Source organism: Oncorhynchus mykiss, chromosome 11, assembly GCF_013265735.2.
Source record: "Oncorhynchus mykiss isolate Arlee chromosome 11, USDA_OmykA_1.1, whole genome shotgun sequence".
Lineage (NCBI taxonomy): Eukaryota > Metazoa > Chordata > Actinopteri > Salmoniformes > Salmonidae > Oncorhynchus > Oncorhynchus mykiss.
The window spans coordinates 40,264,371-40,283,872 of record NC_048575.1 but is presented as its reverse complement, the minus strand read 5'-3'; the positions used below and the strand labels follow the sequence as shown (position 1 = coordinate 40,283,872).

The 19,502-nt window shown below is 43.2% G+C and overlaps 1 protein-coding gene across 3 annotated transcripts in view; it reads right to left on the bottom strand.

The window, feature by feature from the left end:
• Nucleotides 1-19,502, bottom strand: part of grid2 (glutamate receptor, ionotropic, delta 2) — a 555,674-nt gene that overhangs the window by 460,122 nt on the left and 76,050 nt on the right. The window lies entirely within an intron of this gene.

The window sequence follows — 19,502 nt, the reverse complement described above, 5'->3', positions numbered from 1 at the left end:
AAGTGTGGGGGGGGAGTGGAGGAGGAAATGAGGGGAGGAGGTGGGGAGACATGTCCTCCATACAACAGAGAACTAAGAAGAACGGTGGGTGTTTGCCATAGACACAAGGACAGAATAACACAATTCAAATATTAACCATGAATCAACATTCACATAACCAAAGAGGCCTTCCAATCACTTCAACAGAGGTCACGAATGAATAGAGTCCAACTCTCCAACCTATTGGTAACTGTGTTGGGGGAAGAAGGGGTGGTTTGGCACTGAGAATCCACCATTGCACTCACTACCTCTCCTGGAATATTTTTTACACAATGATCAATAGGGAGAAGAAGAATGTTTGGCGTGGATCATTGTTGAGGTTCTCACTCCTGGACCCGCCCCTTCTGACCACTGCGGTCGGTGCAGATTGGACTGATCAGGGGCCAACATGGGACCTGGAAGTAGCATCCTCCCCTCCCCAGCCAGGTGCCCTGGGGAAGAGGGGCTTTCACACCTCCAGTAAAGCCTGTCTGTGGCTGTCTGTGTGGGCCAGCTCCAAACACACTCAATGTCTGGAGAGAGGAAGTCATCGCACCCAGGCGCTGCCATTGAAGAAAATACATACAAATATGTCTGTGTGAGAATCGGTGAGGGTACTTTTCAAAAAGAGGAAGGCCGAAAACATTACCATCCTGAATGTGATTGAAATCAATATGATGGGAGTAGCAGTAGGCTGATTTGTATTCCGCGTCTACGCGGAGGAGGTGGGGGCCCAGTGCCGCTTAGCACAATCAGGTTCCCTCTGAAGAAAAGGTCTGGTTGGCTGGTCAGGAGCAACTCATTCGCCCGCTCACAGCGGCTCGGGAAGATCAGGCCCGAAAAGTTTCATTATGGTGACAGGTTGCATTGGGGTGATTCTGAAAGACCAAGACTGAGGTTAAAGAGGAAATATGTTAAATACATGAAAGTGATTATTACTACTCTGGCTGTGCATTGTGGGAAGGCATTTTCAGGACAAGAGGCCAAGCTCTTCCTTTCAGAGGACTGAAAGCTGTGTCTGTGCTTCGGACAATTACCACAGGGGAGGTAGAGAGTACCACACACACACACACACACACACACACACACACACACACACGAAGACAGGAAAGACGAGAGATAGAGAAAGTGTGGTTTGATTATCAGATTATGTATTAATGTTCAGGCTTTAAATATAGTTAGAAAAAATCTGTGTTCTAAAGTCTTTTCATCTTGGCATGCTGAATGCTTACCGAGCTGTACGGACCAGTTAAGGGAGTTTCTGATGTCAACCAAAACATTAAAACAGGGAAAGCTTTTTTGGCCAGTCCTTGCACCATATTATATAGAGACTATAAAACACAAGTAATAAAGTACTGGCTTTTTTTTTTAGCTTGCCTAGGTCTCATTGTTTCTGGGCAGCTTATTCATTTATTGACCAATTTGGCCTGTCAAATTTCCCTCTTCCAACAAAAGAGTTAGATGGGTGGATTATTTGCAGTTTATTTCTTTAATGAATGAGAGGTGGGATGCTGCAGTGCTTGGCAGAGGATCATAATGTCACAACAGCAGTCTGTGTAAAGTATGAATCATTAAAGTGGCTGGTAAGACACATCAATCCTGGACATCCCACATAAAAAAATAATACAGTTTACTATAGAATACTACAGTACTTACTATAGAATGCTGTAGTAAACTGTAGTATACTGTAGAATATTATACTAAACCCTCGAACATGTGCAGTACTTAGTGTAAGAATATTTCAAAGATAAATACACAATGCAGAGGATGAGAGGGCAATAGAGTACTAACGATCAATGGAAATAGTGTTTTTTTATGCAATATCAATGGGTCAGAGACATGGGAGGAATTTCAGTCCGGTACTCATAGCTACATGGCAAGTTCTCATTGGTCCAAATTGTTTATACATTGAACCTGAAATAGGATACTGTTTTATTGCAAGGAATTCTAATTTGTCAACCACAGGCTGGGGCTGGGTTATAAAACTACATCCGGGTCACTTTGTTCTGTGGAGAGAATCGCTGGAGAGATTCACTGGAGAGATTCACTGAGGACAGTGAAGAAATGACCATCTACCATCTACTTCCAAGCATGATTTGTCCTCTTTGAATAAACAAATGTTCCTCCCCCTGATTTGCATTGGAGTCTGTGTTATTGAAGAGTAACATCAACTGCTAACATTAGTATAGAATTTTGTAGTACACTGTGGAATACTATTATAAATACTACAGTATTATCCCACCTAAAAACCACTGTAGTAAATACTACAGAAATGTCTGCAAAAACACAACAGTCCGCAAAAACACTACAGTAAATAAATCCCCTCCCCCATATCCCAATTTGTGCCACTGTAAGTGAAAAACCTACATGCCAAGTGTAGACCATATACTCTGTATGTGACCCATTACCAGAGTTTCCGTGTCTATAGTTTTATAGACAAATTGGGCTACTTTGAAAATTCAATGTCGCAGGTAAAAATGTATCAGTCCCGGGTTGCAGGTTTTGGCTACCGCGGCCACCATGGCAATTTCTTAAATATATAGTACCAGTCAAAAGGTTGGACACACCTACTCATTCAAGGGTTTTTCTTTATTTTATACAATAAATATGCTGAAATGATGATATCAATGGAGTCATTGCAAATCAACTTGTGCCACCTGTTTAGCCTACCTGGAGCTGGAAAACGTATATTTATTGTTGTTGTAGCCTTGTGTTATTATGCAATTATAGACAACAGTGGGGTCAAACTGGAGAACCCAGTTCCTACATTTGAATATAAAAATAGATTTTTTCAAACAGAACTATACAATATATTTTTTTCTGGGACCCTCAGGGTGACAAATCAGAGCAAGATTACTGAATGCAGGTAAATTCAGCAAAAAAAAAAAAACCTTTCTTTCAAAGATAATTCATAAAAATCCGAATAACTTCACAGATCTTCATTGTAAAGGGTTTAAACACTGTTTCCTATGCTTGTTCAATGAACCACAAACAATTCATGAACGTGCACCTGTGGAACGGTCGTTAAGACACTAACAGCTTACAGACGGTAGGCAATTAAGGTCATAGTTATGAAACCTTAGGACACTAAAGAGGGCTTTCTACTGAATCTGAAAAACACCAAAAGAAAGATGCCCAGGGTCCCTACTCATCACTGTGAACATGCCTTAGGCATGCTGCAAGGAGGCATGAGGACTACAGATGTGGCCAGGGCAATAAATTGCAATGTCCGTACTGTGAGACGCCTAAGACAGCGCTACAGGGAGACAAGACGGGCAGCTGATCGTCCTCGCAAAGGCAGACCACGTGTAACAACACCTGCAGGACAGGTACAAGATGGCAACAACAACTGCCCGAGTTACGCCAGCAACACAAAATCCCTCCATCAGTACTCAGAGGCTGGACTGAGGGCTTGTAGGCCTGTTGTAAGGCAGGTCTTCACCAGACACCGGCAACAACGTTGCATATGGGCACAAACCCACCGTCGCTGGAACAGACAGTACTGGCAAAAAGTGCTTTTCACTGACGAGTCGTTGTTTTGTCTCACCAGGTGTGATGGTCGGATTTGCGTTTATCGTTGAAGGAATGAGCGTTACACCGAGGCCTGTACTCTGGAGCGGGATCGATTTGGAGGTGGAGGGTCCGTCATGGTCTGGGGCGGTGTGTCACAGCATCATTGGACTGAGCTTGTTGTCATTGCAGGCAATCTCAAGGCTGTGCATTACAGGGAAGACATCCTCCTCCCTCATGTGGTACCCTTCCTGCAGGCTCATCCTGACATGACCCTCCACAGCATGACAATGCCACCAGCCATAATACTCGTTCTGTGCGTAATTTCCTGCAAGACAGGTATGTCAGCGTTCTGCCATGGCCAGGAAAGACACCGGATCTCAATCCCATTGAGCATGTCTGGGACCTGTTTGATCGGAGGGTGAGGGCTAAGGCCATTCCCAGCAGAAATGTTCGGGAACTTGCAGGTGCCTTGGTGGAAGAGTGGGGTAACATCTCACAGCAAGAACTGGCAAATCTGGTGCAGTCCATGAGGAGGAGAAGCACTGCAGTACTTAATGCAGCTGGTGGCCAAACCAGATACTGACTGTTACTTTTGATTCTGACTCCCCTTTGTTCAGGGACACATTAGTTCAATTTCTGTTAGTCACATGTCTGGGGAACTTGTTCAGTTTATGTCTCAGTTGTTGAATCTTATGTTCATACAAATATTTACACATTTGCTGAAAATAAACGCAGTTGATAGTGAGACGATGTTTCTTGTTTTGCTGAGTTTACATTATTTATCTTCAGTGGTGAATGTATCAAACTAGTTGCCGTGATAAAAGTGGTTTGCACTATCCTCAAACAATAGCATGCTATTTTTTTCTGTAATAGCTACTGTAAATCGGAGTACTGCAGTTAGATTAACAAGAATTTAAGCTTTCTGCCCATATAAAACATGTCAATGTCCCGGAAAGTTGTCTGTCGTATACAATGTTTTCTAGTCACATTATCACATTATGAGCAACAACCATCCCGATTTAGGGACACCGATTCCGTAGAGGTTAATAAGGGCGAATGATCTTTTCTCTTGTCACATATTGAAATTCCTTTATTAGTCACATTAGCTCGCAATAATTATTATTTGATGGAAAACCACATTTTGCTTTATAGGTGATTAGAAGCTAAATCGAGATTCCTTCACTATAACGTTCTGGAATAAGGGTTGAATGGCCCAGCCAGAGCGTGGACTTAAACCCGATCGAACATCTCTGGAGAGACCTGAAAATAGCTGTGCAGAGATGATCCCATCCAACCTAAAAGAGCTTGAGAGGATCTGCAGAGGTGAATGGGAGAAACTGCCCCAATACAGGTGTGCCAAGCTTGTAGCGTCATACCCAGGAAGACTCGAGGCTGTAATAGCTGCCAAAGATGCTTCAACAAAGTACTGAATAGTTATGCAAATATGATATTTCAGTAAATTTTTATACATTTGCAAAAATATATAAAAATCTGTTTTTGCTTTGTCATTATGGGGTTGTGTGTAGATTGATAAGGGAAAACAACTATTTAATTCATTTTAGAATACAGTTGTAACAAAACAAAATGTAGAAAAAGCGAATTCACTGTAGACTACTATTTTTAAATCCTACATTATACTACTAAGGTCCACAAAACCACTACAGGAATACTATGGTATTCCCACCATAGTATACACCATATTATTTTTTCATGTGGGATGGGACTAATGGGGAAAGTGAACAAACAAAATCTGCTTACTGTGTATGTGCCCCTTTTTCTCCCCAATTGGTACAGTGCCTTGCGAAAGTATTCGGCCCCCTTGAACTTTGCGACCTTTTGCCACATTTCAGGCTTCAAACATAAAGATATAAAACTGTATTTTTTTGTGAAGAATCAACAACAAGTGGGACACAATCATGAAGTGGAATGACATTTATTGGATATTTCAAACCTTTTTAACAAATAAAAAACTGAAAAATTGGGCGTGCAAAATTATTCAGCCCCCTTAAGTTAATACTTTGTAGCGCCACCTTTTGCTGCGATTACAGCTGTAAGTCGCTTGGGGTATGTCTCTATCAGTTTTGCACATCGAGAGACTGACATTTTTTCCCATTCCTCCTTGCAAAACAACTCGAGCTCAGTGAGGTTGGATGGAGAGCATTTGTGAACAGCAGTTTTCAGTTCTTTCCACAGATTCTCGATTGGATTCAGGTCTGGACTTTGACTTGGCCATTCTAACACCTGGATATGTTTATTTTTGAACCATTCCATTGTAGATTTTGCTTTATGTTTTGGATCATTGTCTTGTTGGAAGACAAATCTCCGTCCCAGTCTCAGGTCTTTTGCAGACTCCATCAGGTTTTCTTCCAGAATGGTCGTGTATTTGGCTCCATCCATCTTCCCCTCAATTTTAACCATCTTCCCTGTCCCTGCTGAAGAAAAGCAGGCCCAAACCATGATGCTGCCACCACCATGTTTGACAGTGGGGATGGTGTGTTCAGCTGTGTTGCTTTTACGCCAAACATAACGTTTTGCATTGTTGCCAAAAAGTTCAATTTTGGTTTCATCTGACCAGAGCACCTTCTTCCACATGTTTGGTGTGTCTCCCAGGTGGCTTGTGGCAAACTTTAAACAACACTTTTTATGGATATCTTTAAGAAATGGCTTTCTTCTTGCCACTCTTCCATAGAGGCCAGATTTGTGCAATATACGACTGATTGTTGTCCTATGGACAGAGTCTCCCACCTCAGCTCTAGATCTCTGCAGTTCATCCAGAGTGATCATGGGCCTCTTGGCTGCATCTCTGATCAGTCTTCTCCTTGTATGAGCTGAAAGTTTAGAGGGACGGCCAGGTCTTGGTAGATTTGCAGTGGTCTGATACTCCTTCCATTTCAATATTATCGCTTGCACAGTGCTCCTTGGGATGTTTAAAGCTTGGGAAATATTTTTGTATCCAAATCCGGCTTTAAACTTCTTCACAACAGTATCTCGGACCTGCCTGGTGTGTTCCTTGTTCTTCATGATGCTCTCTGCGCTTTTAACGGACCTCTGAGAATATCACAGTGCAGGTGCATTTATACGGAAACTTGATTACACACAGGTGGATTGTATTTATCATCATTAGTCATTTAGGTCAACATTGGATCATTCAGAGATCATCACTGAACTTCTGGAGAGAGTTTGCTGCACTGAAAGTAAAGGGGCTGAATAATTTTGCACGCCCAATTTTTCAGTTTTTGATTTGTTAAAAAAAATTTAAATATCCAATACATGTCGTTCCACTTCATGATTGTGTCCCACTTGTTGTTGATTCTTCACAAAAAAAATACAGTTTTCTATCTTTATGTTTGAAGCCTGAAATGTGGCAAAAGGTCGCAAAGTTCAAGGGGGCCGAATACTTTCGCAAGGCACTGTAGTTACAGTTTTGTCTCGTCGCTGCAACTCCCGTAAGGACTCAGGAGAGGCAAAGGTCGAGAGCTGTGCGTCCTCGGAAACACAATACAACCAAGCTGCATTGCTTCTTGATACAATGCCGAGAAGCCAGCTGCACCAATGTGTCAAAGGAAACACTGTACACCTGGCGAACATGTCAGCGTGCACTGCGTCCAGCCCACCACAGTAGTCACTAGTGCACAATGCTTGGCCAATTGTGCACCACCCCATGGCGGCCGGATGCGACAGAGCCTGGACTCGAACCAGGCACAGCTAGCACTGCGATGCAGTGTCTTAGACCACTGCGCCACTCCGGAGGCATATGTTTATAATTTGAATGTATACTGTATGTTTGTATTGTCATCATTGATGATTATGTTTGTTTATGATTATGTCATCATATTGGGCTCTGCAGCTTTGCCTGGAACAAATAAAGGAGGGTCTTTGTGGTTAGGGGGAAGCTCTGCCAGGCTAAATCCTGCAGACAACACCACAGTAGAAACCATAACACCACACGGAGTGAGCAGGAAACCACTGCGCTCAATAGAGATGTTGCCTACTGCGGCACGCTGCCTCGCAAACATTCATAACTAAAGGAGCTTTTGTCCATCATTTCTGGGAAAACTTGCCAGGTTCACATTGAGGGGTTGCCAGACATGCCATTCTGGGGGCCAAGTCCCTCTGAGGAGCCAACGGGCCCCAGCAGAAGGGTTTCACCCAGCTGTCAGCTGCAGAATGCTATCATATTGCCACTTTATAACAAATGACAGCCTCACCGCTGGAAATGCCCCCCATTGATTAGAGTCTGGATAATTGGATTGTGGCGATAAAGCTGAATGCTGGCATTTAGAAGGAATCCTTTTAGGATATCAGGCTGACCGAGGCACAGCCAGAGGATGTGAGGGAGGATAGGTGATGGAGGGATGGGAGAAAGATGACTCACACGAAATGGTCTTATGCATTACATTGCTTAGTAAGCTGAGACTGTACTGTAGATTCCTTCGAGGGGGTCACAACATAATTACTAAATAAAAAGGTTACAATATCACTGACCATCTGGTACAACATTTGCATTTTAATGATCTGAACTGTGTGTGTGTGTGTTTGCATGCATACGTGGAACAGGTGAGAAGCCTGATGGTGCCTCACCTCATCAGATAGCTAACCCTGTTGGGTATAGCCCATGTCCCTAGTCAATTCTATAAATGGGCTGTATAGAGCAAACATCTGTTGTCTTAACCTGGGAATGAATCACTGACATGTTCCCTTCCTGTGATCCCCCCCCCCCCCCCCCCCCCCCAGCCACGAAAACAAACAAAAACACAATCCTAACCAACTGTGAACTCTGTATCTTTCATAACTCAGAGTGGCTTCATCAAGCACTAAAATATTGATGTCATTAAATATTCCTGCACTGGTCAAAAACTCATTGTTTTCTGAGAATCCGGTGAGGAACCCCGCAGAGAGGCTGGAGAATGAGACATGCGGATATCTGCAGAGGCTTTTTATCGTATAACCAAATATGAAAACACACAGACTCATTGATTGCTCTAAGTGTATACTGCTGCTTCCTGTCCCATTGTATTCCAATCAAAATCACAATCCTCTCCATCCTTGCTGTTCACTACAAAAAAAGCTCAAACATGAAGATATTCATCTTACTCCATTTATTTAATTTCTATGATGTCTGTCTCGCCTAGGGTTGCAATCAAGTGTATATTACGGGAAACATTCAAAGTTTTCCAGTAAACTACCAGAATGTTGGTAACAAGGATTTGATGTAATTTATCACAAGGCATCTCGTAGCCCTTTTGGGTACTTGAGATTATCAAAGGTGTCTATAATTATCTCTGGCCCATGTAAATTATATATATAAAAAATAAAAATAAAGACGACTTTTTAAGAAAAAAATGTAATGACAAAGTGTAAAACATTATCCTAAATATAAACCATCAATTTAGTGAGTACCATTAGTGTTTAACGTTTTACACTCGTACCCATATAGGGGTTCAAAATGGCAGATTTGGACACTGATGAACGCCTAAATTGGAATGCAGTGGCTGTACAGTAACATATACATGATATACATGATGTCAGAGTTCAAAGTCTCTGCTTCACAGCGCAATATTGGCTTTGACTGACAGCGGTTCTGAACTTGAACACTGCGAGCGATAAAAAAGTTGCCTCCCGCTAATTGGGCAACGTGTTTAATTTTTTTCTAGTCTGAGTGAGGGAAATCCTGTAAATAAAGTGGACTCTATGTATTTCGAAACGTGAGATGTTGAGGATTATAATAACTACGGCTTTCATGTCATACAAGCAAGACAAACACCCATTACTTCACATTTCCAAATCATAACACCCCTGTAATATTCCGTGTTGACGTTTATGATCACTATGTTTGATGTACAAGATGACATGGTTTCATACCCTGGGTTGTTCTGAACAGAACGAAGCCTATCCCTGCTAGCAATGACGAATCAGCCCAGAAGCGTCCCTCTTCCGGGGGGCCGGAACTGGTTGAATTGGCCTGGAATCGGGTGTTGGACTCGGCCCGGAATCAAAATGAATGACTGCCCAGAATAGACCCAAGTACCCGTCTACCGGAATTCAGCCAACATCCTACCAGAATCCCGCCAGAAGCGGCCCGATGCAATTTTAAATGAATGTATACAACATTTCCAGATTTAGTCATTTTAAATATTACTATTATACATTTTATACAAACAAATGTTACCCATCCACATTTTTTTACCCCCTTTTGTCTTGTCCCATCACTGCAATCCCGTACGGCCTCAGGAGAGGTAAAGGTCGAGAGCACCAATGTGTTGTAGGAAACACCGTACACCTGGTGACCGTGTCAGCATGCATGCGCCTGGCCCACCACAGAGCGATGGGACAAGGACATCACGGCCGGCCAAACCCTCCCCTAACCCAGACGACGCTGGGCCAATTGTGCGTCACCTCATGGGTCTCCTTGTTACGGCCAGCACGGGTATCGAACCAGCATATGTAGCAACACAGTTTACACTTAGACCACTGCACCACTTGGGAGGCCCCATCCAAGTTTTATCAATGATTATCAATGCTTATCAATGCCTTATCAATGCCCTTAAAAAAAAAAAAAAATGTAACCTTTATTTAACCAGGCAATTCAGTTAAGAACAAATTCTTATTTTCAATGACGGCCTCGGAACAGTGGGTTAACTGCCTGTTCAGGTGCAGAACGACAGCTTTGTACCTTGTCAGCTCAGGGGTTTGAACTTGCAACCTTCCGGTTACTAGTCCAACGCTCTAAACACTAGGCTACCCTGCCACCCCAATGCTTATCAATGCCTTATCAATGCTTATCAATTGCCTTGCACAAAGTATCAAAATACTAAAATAATACTTAAACAGGACTCTTAAAGAATTTCATTTAACTGTTAATGGTATTTTTTGATCACAGAAACAATAAGAAAATATGGAAAAATAAATAAATAATGAAAGGTTAATTATATAAAGCAGCCTGTGTAATCATCTGCCAGAGAGTAGCCCCAATCGGCCCGAGCCTCAAGTAAAACATTTGGGCTAGATAACTCACACCGGAATCGGACCGAGCTCAATCCCTGCATCATAGCCATAAGTAATACTGACGGCGGCCGAGTTTGACTCTCAGCCGAGTGCTCCGACTCTCAGCCGGAATCGGCCCAGCTCCACTGTGCTAGCTGGGATGTTTGTCGTATTGTGAATAAATTTGTCGGGGAACACGTACCTGAATGCACTCATGACTCTATTCTATGCACACCAAAATTACAATCTGCTTCTCTGAATTGACTTGTGAAAGCCTAAAACTGTAAGATCATATTTTGTAACTTAGCCAGCCATGTCAGCAACAGAACAAGCTTTCCAATGATGCCCACCTGACCAGATTGTGTCAATGGGCCGTTTTTGGAAAGCGTAAACAACAACAGTTTTTTATTTTATTTTATTTCACCTTTATTTAACCAGGTAGGCTAGTTGAGAACAAGTTCTCATTTGCAACTGCGACCTGGCCAAGATAAGGCATAGCAGTGTGAACAGACAACACAGAGTTACACATGGAGTAAACAATTAACAAGTCAATAACACAGTAGAAAAAAAGGGGAGTCTATATATACATTGTGTGCAAAAGGCATGAGGTAGGCAAATAATTACAATTATGCAGATTAACACTGGAGTGATAAATGATCAGATGGTTATGTACAGGTAGAGATATTGGTGTGCAAAAGAGCAGAAAAATAAAAATAAATAAATAAAAACAGTATGGGGATGAGGTAGGTGAAAATGGGTGGGCTATTTACCAATAGACTATGTACAGCTGCAGCGATCGGTTAGCTGCTCAGATAGCAGATGTTTGAAGTTGGTGAGGGAGATAAAAGTCTCCAACTTCAGCGATTTTTGCAATTCGTTCCAGTCACAGGCAGCAGAGAACTGGAACGAAAGGCGGCCAAATGAGGTGTTGGCTTTAGGGATGATCAGTGAGATACACCTGCTGGAGCGCGTGCTACGGATGGGTGTTGCCATCGTAACCAGTGAACTGAGATAAGGCGGAGCTTTACCTAGCATGGACTTGTAGATGACCTGGAGCCAGTGGGTCTGGCGACGAATATGTAGCGAGGGCCAGCCGACTAGAGCATACAAGTCGCAGTGGTGGGTGGTATAAGGTGCTTTAGTTACAAAACGGATGGCACTGTGATAAACTGCATCCAGTTTGCTGAGTAGAGTGTTGGAAGCAATTTTGTAGATGACGTCGCCGAAGTCGAGGATCGGTAGGATAGTCAGTTTTACTAGGGTAAGTTTGGCGGCGTGAGTGAAGGAGGCTTTGTTGCGGAATAGAAAGCCGACTCTTGATTTGATTTTCGATTGGAGATGTTTGATATGGGTCTGGAAGGAGAGTTTAGAGTCTAGCCAGACACCTAGGTACTTATAGATGTCCACATATTCAAGGTCGGAACCATCCAGGGTGGTGATGCTGGTCAGGCGTGCGGGTGCAGGCAGCGAACGGTTGAAAAGCATGCATTTGGTTTTACTAGCGTTTAAGAGCAGTTGGAGGCCACGGAAGGAGTGCTGTATGGCATTGAAGCTCGTTTGGAGGTTAGATAGCACAGTGTCCAAGGACGGGCCGGAAGTATATAGAATGGTGTCGTCTGCGTAGAGGTGGATCAGGGAATCGCCCGCAGCATGAGAAACATCATTGATATATACAGAGAAAAGAGTCGGCCCGAGAATTGAACCCTGTGGCACCCCCATAGAGACTGCCAGAGGACCGGACAGCATGCCCTCCGATTTGACACACTGAACTCTGTCTGCAAAGTAATTGGTGAACCAGGCAAGGCAGTCATCCGAAAAACCGAGGCTACTGAGTCTGCCGATAAGAATACGGTGATTGACAGAGTCGAAAGCCTTGGCAAGGTCTATGAAGACGGCTGCACAGTACTGTCTTTTATCGATGGCGGTTATGATATCGTTTAGTACCTTGAGCGTGGCTGAGGTACACCCGTGACCGGCTCGGAAACCAGATTGCACAGCGGAGAAGGTACGGTGGGATTCAAGATGGTCAGTGACCTGTTTGTTGACTTGGCTTTCGAAGACCTTAGATAGGCAGGGCAGGATGGATATAGGTCTGTAACAGTTTGGGTCCAGGGTGTCGCCCCCTTTGAAGAGGGGGATGACTGCGGCAGCTTTCCAATCCTTGGGGATCTCAGACGATATGAAAGAGAGGTTGAACAGGCTGGTAATAGGGGTTGCGACAATGGCGGCGGATAGTTTCAGGAATAGAGGGTCCAGATTGTCCAGCCCAGCTGATTTGTACGGGTCCAGGTTTTGCAGCTCTTTCAGGACATCTGCTATCTGGATTTGGGTAAAGGAGAACCTGGAGAGGCTTGGGCGAGTAGCTGCGGGGGGGGGGGAGCTGTTGTCCGAGGTTGGAGTGGCCAGGCGGAAGGCATGGCCAGCCGTTGAGAAATGCTTGTTGAAGTTTTCGATAATCATGGATTTATCGGTGGTGACCATGTTACCTAGTCTCAGTGCAGTGGGCAGCTGGGAGGAGGTGCTCTTGTTCTCCATGGACTTCACAGTGTCCCGTAATTATGTGATGGGCGGGATGCAGGGCTGTGTTCCAAAAACAACTATAAGTCTGCTTGATCTAGTTCCTCAACAGCACATCTAGGAGAGGTCAAAATAGCAGTTGAAAGTTGAAAAAGTTGAAAAGTTGAAGACTCTTCTTTGAGTCAAAAACGTGCATTGAAATTGCGTAGGAATTGTGCACACTCTGGAGAATTATGTGGCCACTTGCAGACGTTATACCTCTCACTCAAACCCTTTTTTGTCTTATGTTGCACATTCCCCAAATACTAGTATTGTCAGATTTTGTTATCAACAAATAAGGCAAAAAGTACAGTAAATATCAAATACACATAAAATCAACTGTGTAATGTTTGGATTCAGTCTAATAAATTTTCCCATAATCTCCAAACTGTTCCCTTTTGATTGCTCTGCATATGCTTTCCATATTTCTTCTGTAAGAAACATTTCAATGTAGCTCTATCCATATAGGCCAATTCCCATGAGTGTAAGGGCTAACATGAGGGTTTACATAGTAAAATATTTTGATTTATTTTACTATGTCAATATGTCTTTGTTGTAAATGTTTTGGCGCCAAACTGGTGGCGGTCGTGTAAAAAGCCAATAGTTGGAGGTTTTGCAGAGTTCATTGAAAATAATTCCATTGTGCTTTTTCATTAATTAAGCTATTTTCTATTGAACCATATGGTCTATCCACTAGAAACGCATGGGCGATATATGGACACAGATATAAAACAAATTATACTATAAATGAATACAGATTTGTTTTGTTATTCAAGCATAAATTACCAAAATTACCATAGATTGCCATAGATTATCTGTTACAAAAATTACCGAAGATTTCAGTAACTTTGGTAAATTACCGGTAGCTTTGCAACCCTACTCTCGCCTCATTATCACCTTTGCATCACACAGTCTTTCAATATTCTTGACACTTTCACAACTTTGCTACAGAGCAGCATGTCATTAAACTAGATTATTGTACCTGTCTGTCAGTCATACACCATTTCACACTTCTTTTCCTCAAAAGTCCCAAGAAGACTTTGTAGACTTGCCTTGCTAAGCCCTATCCACCTCAGTCTCAGCCACAGCGCCGTGTGCTGTCAGCTTGGTGTGTTACTGTGGAGACACGGAGTGGGAATCGTTACTTATCGCTACATCTGAGAGCAGAAGACAAGAAGACTAGAACTCACAAGCAGCCTCCGTGAGCGAAAAGCTCCCCTTCCAAACACCCCTTGCACTGTTATCCAATTACAGTCCCCTTTACTGCTTTAATCAATATGAGCCGTGAACGCACGCACATCTACCTGTTCACTAATTCATCTGGTTATGGCGGGAGATGATGAGATATAGCGTAGTGTCTAAACATAAGTGGCAGCATTATACCTTTCACAATTAACCGTGTTTCACATGCAAAGCAATGAGAACAGGCTGTGCCTGGTTACATTAGCACACACCCGCTTTCCATAGAAGTTTAGAACCAGATGCAAAATGCTAAAAAAAAAAACTTCCAAAGCTGAAGCGGTACTACACAGAGATGGGTGAGAAGGAACATCTCTACAAGCTCCCGGGCGGCTCGGGCTCCAGCAGCAGGGATGGTTTAAAGAGGACTGATGTTGATGTTGAGAACATCGCCTTGAAATCCCTGTGTACGATCCTGGCAAATCATCCCTGCAATCTAGATAATAATACATATCTGGCTTAAAGAAGTCCTCTCTTGTGTGTTTGTCCTTATTAATGTGAACAGTAATGGGTAGTGCCTGCAAGAATCCCCTTGTAGAGGACAAAACAAAGTGTGCTTATACGTAGCGTTATAGATTCCTTGTTCATGGTGGGATTGGAGTTCAGGGGCCTGTCATGGTCAGGCTAACTTTGTTTGAACTCGGCTCCATCCTTCATTGGATCAGATGGCTCATTCAACACAAAACCCACTGATATTGCCAACTACTATAATGATTTTTTTCACTGGCAAGATTAGAAAACGTAGAAGTGATATGCCAACAACTAATTCTGAACCTACACATCCTTGCATAACTGACCAAATTATGAAAGACAAGCATTGTCATTTTGAATTCCTTGGAGTGATTGTGGAAGAGTTGAAAAAATGATTGTTGTCTATCAACAATGACAAGTCACCTGGGTCTGACAACTTGGATAGAAAATTACAGAGGATGATAGTGGATGATATTGCCACTCCTATTTGCCATATTTTCAATTTAAGCCTACAGGAAAGTGTGTGCACTCAGGCCTGGAGGGAAGCAAAAGCCATTCCGCTTGCCAAGAATAGCAAAGCACCCTTTACTGGCTCAAACAGCCAACCAATCAGTATGTTACCACCCGTAGTAAACTTTTGGAAAGAATTGTGTTTGATCAGATACAATGCTTTTTCACAGTAACAAATGAACAAAATATTTTCAGCATGCTTATAGGGAAGGGCATTCAACGTGTACAGCACTTACACAAATGACTGATGATTGGCTGAGAGAAATTGACAATAAAAAGCTGCTTTGTTAGCCTTCAGTGCAGCTTTTGACATTATCGATCATCATTTGCTGCTGGAAAAACATATGTGTTGTGGCTTTACATTCCCTGGTATATTGTGGATCGAGAGTTACCTGTCTAACAGAACACAGAGGGAGTTCTTTAATGGAAACCTCTCCAACCTAATCCAGGTAGAGTCAGGCATTCCCATGGAAGTTGTCTAGGCCCCTTACTTTTTTCCATCTTTACTAATGACCTGCCACTGGCTCTGAGTAAAGCCTGTGTGTCTATGTATGCTGATGACTCAACACTATACACGTCAGCTACCACAACAAGTTAAATCACTGTGACACTTTACAAAGAGCTGCAGTCAATTTCAGAATGGGTGGCAAGAAATAAGTTAGTCCTAAATATTTCAAAAACAAAAAAGCTAAGCATTTGGGAAAAATCATTCACTAAACCCTAAACCCCAACTAAATATTGTATTGAATAATGTGGAAATTGAGCAAGTTGAGGAAACTAAACTGCTTGGTGTAACCCTGGATTGTAAACTGTCATGGTCAAAATATATTGATGCAACAGTAGCTAAGATGGAGACATGTCTATCCATAATAAAGCGCTGCTCTGCCTTCTTAACAATGCTATCAACAAGGCAGGTCCTACAGGCCCTGGTTTTGTTGCTTGTACCTGGACTGCTGTCCAGTCGTGTGGTCAGGTGCCACAAAGAGGGACTTAGGAAAATTACAAATGGCCCAGGACAGGGCAGAACAGCTAGCCCTTAAATGTACATGGAGAGCTAACATTAATAATATGCATGTCAATCTCTCCTGGCTCAAAGTAGAGTATAGATTGACTTCTTCACTACTTGTATTTGTGAGAAGTGACATGCTGTCTGTTTAAACTACTAGCACACAGCTCAGACACCCATGCATACCCCACAAGACATGCCACCAGAGGTCTCTTTACAGTCCCCAAGTCCAGAACACACTATGGGAGGCGCACAGTGCTACATAGAGGCATGACTACATGGAACTCTATTCCACATGAAGTAATTCATGTAAGCAGTAAAATCGAATTTAAAAAACAGATTAAAAAAACACCTTGGCAGCAGCTAATGGGCATCCATCATAAATACAAATACAAACAGGCCTGTTGAGTTTGCAGACACCCAGCTGCTTTCATTACACACACACACACACACACACACACACACACACACACACACACAAACGGTGAAAAAGCCCACCATATTGGATGTCATCTGGCAACCCAACACCGACACAGTGTGTGTATGTATATGTGTGTGTGTGTGGGGGGGTTTGTGTGTGTGTCCACGTGTGTAAGACAAAAAGATGCTCAGTGACGACATAACACCTCCCAAATGGAGAAAACTTGGACAGGCTTCTTGGCGCGTCTCATTGCCTTTGTTCCGTCTTTGCTATTTGAGATGACAACAAGGCGACAGGGCTCCCTTTCTTCCATCCCATTCAAATCCAGCGCCAAGCCTATTACAGGACGTGTTAGACGTACGGGGAGCATTGTTGTGGAGACACTGGGTAAACCAAGGCAGATGGGAGAGGCTATGTCCCAGGGTTGGAATAAACACTCCTTCGTAATGTTATGCCATGGTTTAGCAACAAGTTCTGCCGGTGTGAAAAAGGCAAGTGCTGAGCATTAGCGGTAAGTCACTGCTAAGAGCCATGCTAAGACCTATGTGTAAATAGTATCAGATTCACCAAAGTAGTGTACGTGCCTATGTTTACATGGATGTATGCATATACTATATGTATTACAAACTCAGCAAAAAAATAAACATCCTCACTGTCAACTGCGTTTATTTTCAGCAAATGTGTAAGTATTTGTAAGAACATAACTCAACAATTGAGACAAACTGAACAAGTTCCACAGACATGTGACTAACAGAAATGGAATAATGTGTCCCTGAACAAAGGGGGGTCAAAATCAAAAGTGACAGGCAGTATCTGGTGTGGCCATCAGCTGCATTAAGTACTGCAGTGCTTCTCCTCCTCGTGGACTGCACCAGATTTGCCAGTTCTTGCTGTAAGATGTTACCCCACTCTTCCACCAAGGCACCTGCAAGTTCCCGGACATTTCTGGGGGGAATGGCCCTAGCCCTCACCCTCCGATCCAACAGGTCCCAGACGTGCGCAATAGGATTGAGATCCGGGCTCTTCGCTGGCCATGGTAGAACACTGACATTCCTGTCTTGCAGGAAATCATGCACAGAACGAGCAGTATAGCTGGTGGCATTGTTATGCTGGAGGGTCATGTCAGGATGAGCCTGCAGGAAGGGTACCACATGAGGGAGGAGGATGTCTTCACCGTAACGCACAGCGTTGAGATTTCCTGCGATGACAACAAGCTCAGTCCGATGATGCTGTGACACACCGCCCCAGACCATGATGGACCCCCCCACCTCCAAATCGATACCGCTCCAGAGTACAGGCCTCGGTGTAACGCTCATTCCTTCGACAATAAACGCGAATCCGACCATCACTTCTGGTGAGACAAAACAACGACTCGTCAGTGAAGAGCACTTTTTGCCAGTACTGTCAGTTCCAGCGACAGTGGGTTTGTGCCCATAGGCAACGTTGTTGCCGGTGATGTCTGGTGAGGACCTGCCTTACAACAGGCCTACAAGCCCTCAGTGCAGCCTCTCTGAGCCTACTGCGGACAGTCTGAGCACTGATGGAGGGATTCTGGCGTTCCTGGTGTAACTCGGGCAGTTGTTGTTACCATCCTGTACCTGTCCCGCAGGTGTGATGTTCGTATGTACCGATCCTGTGCAGGTGTTGTTACACGTGGTCAGCCACTGTGAGGACGATCAGCTGTCCGTCCTGTCTCCCTGTAGCGCTGCCTTAGGCGTCTCACAGTACACACTTTGCAATTTATTGCCCTGGCCACATCTGCAGTCCTCATTCCTCCTTGCAGCATGCCTAAGGCACGTTCACACAGATGAGCAGGGACCCTGGGCATCTTTCTTTTTGTGTTTTTCAGAGTCAGTAGAAAGTCCTCTTTAGTGTCCTAAGTTTTCATAACTGTGACCTTAACTGCCTACAGTCTGTAAGCTGTTAGTTTCTTAACGACCGTTCCACAGGTTCATGTTTATTAATTGTTTATGATTCATTGAACAAGCATGGGAAACAGTGTTTAAGCCCTTTACAATGAAGATCTGTGAAGTTATTTGGATTTTTACGAATTATCGTTGAAAGACAGGGTCCTGAAAAAGGGACGTTTCTTTTTTTGCTGAGTTTATATTCTATATTATGTATTATAACACCAACATGAATCATGCATTGTTATTTTCTGGGCACAGGTATTTGTTTATGAATGAGCAGAGGTGGAGAACAATTATTCTGAATTAAGACCGAGCATAGTCCTGTAATATGTTTTCTTCACATCAATGCATCGACCCCAAAAAAGTGTGTTCTGATAATATATCACTAAATACAATCACTATAATACTATATCACTCAGGAATGAATTAAGAACCCTTTTTAATTAACAAAAGCCAATTGGATTTTATTGTTGTTGTTCAAAGAGCAACAGATTAAAAGGTGTTTCGAAACAAGTAACAAAAGATGCTTCCAGCAGACCCACCACCATCATTCAGCCAGAACACATGTAATGTATTCAGTAATAGCACTACTCACAATGAAACTTCAAAGACAAGAGAGCATCTCAGGTATAGATGCTCCAGAGAGGCTTAACAAAAGCACCAGTGGGAATAACTATTAGGCTCTTAGACTGCACTAGACTGTACATCTGCCACCATCCACAAATAACCAGTGTCCATTAGCTAAACAGGTTCCAACCAGACTTCTCCTTGTGTTCAGACTTCCCAGGCTAGGGATCTAAAAGGGCAGAGTAGCTACCAGCGACAATATGACATGATGCTAGGAGCTTGTTATCGTAGGGGTTCTTTGATGTCA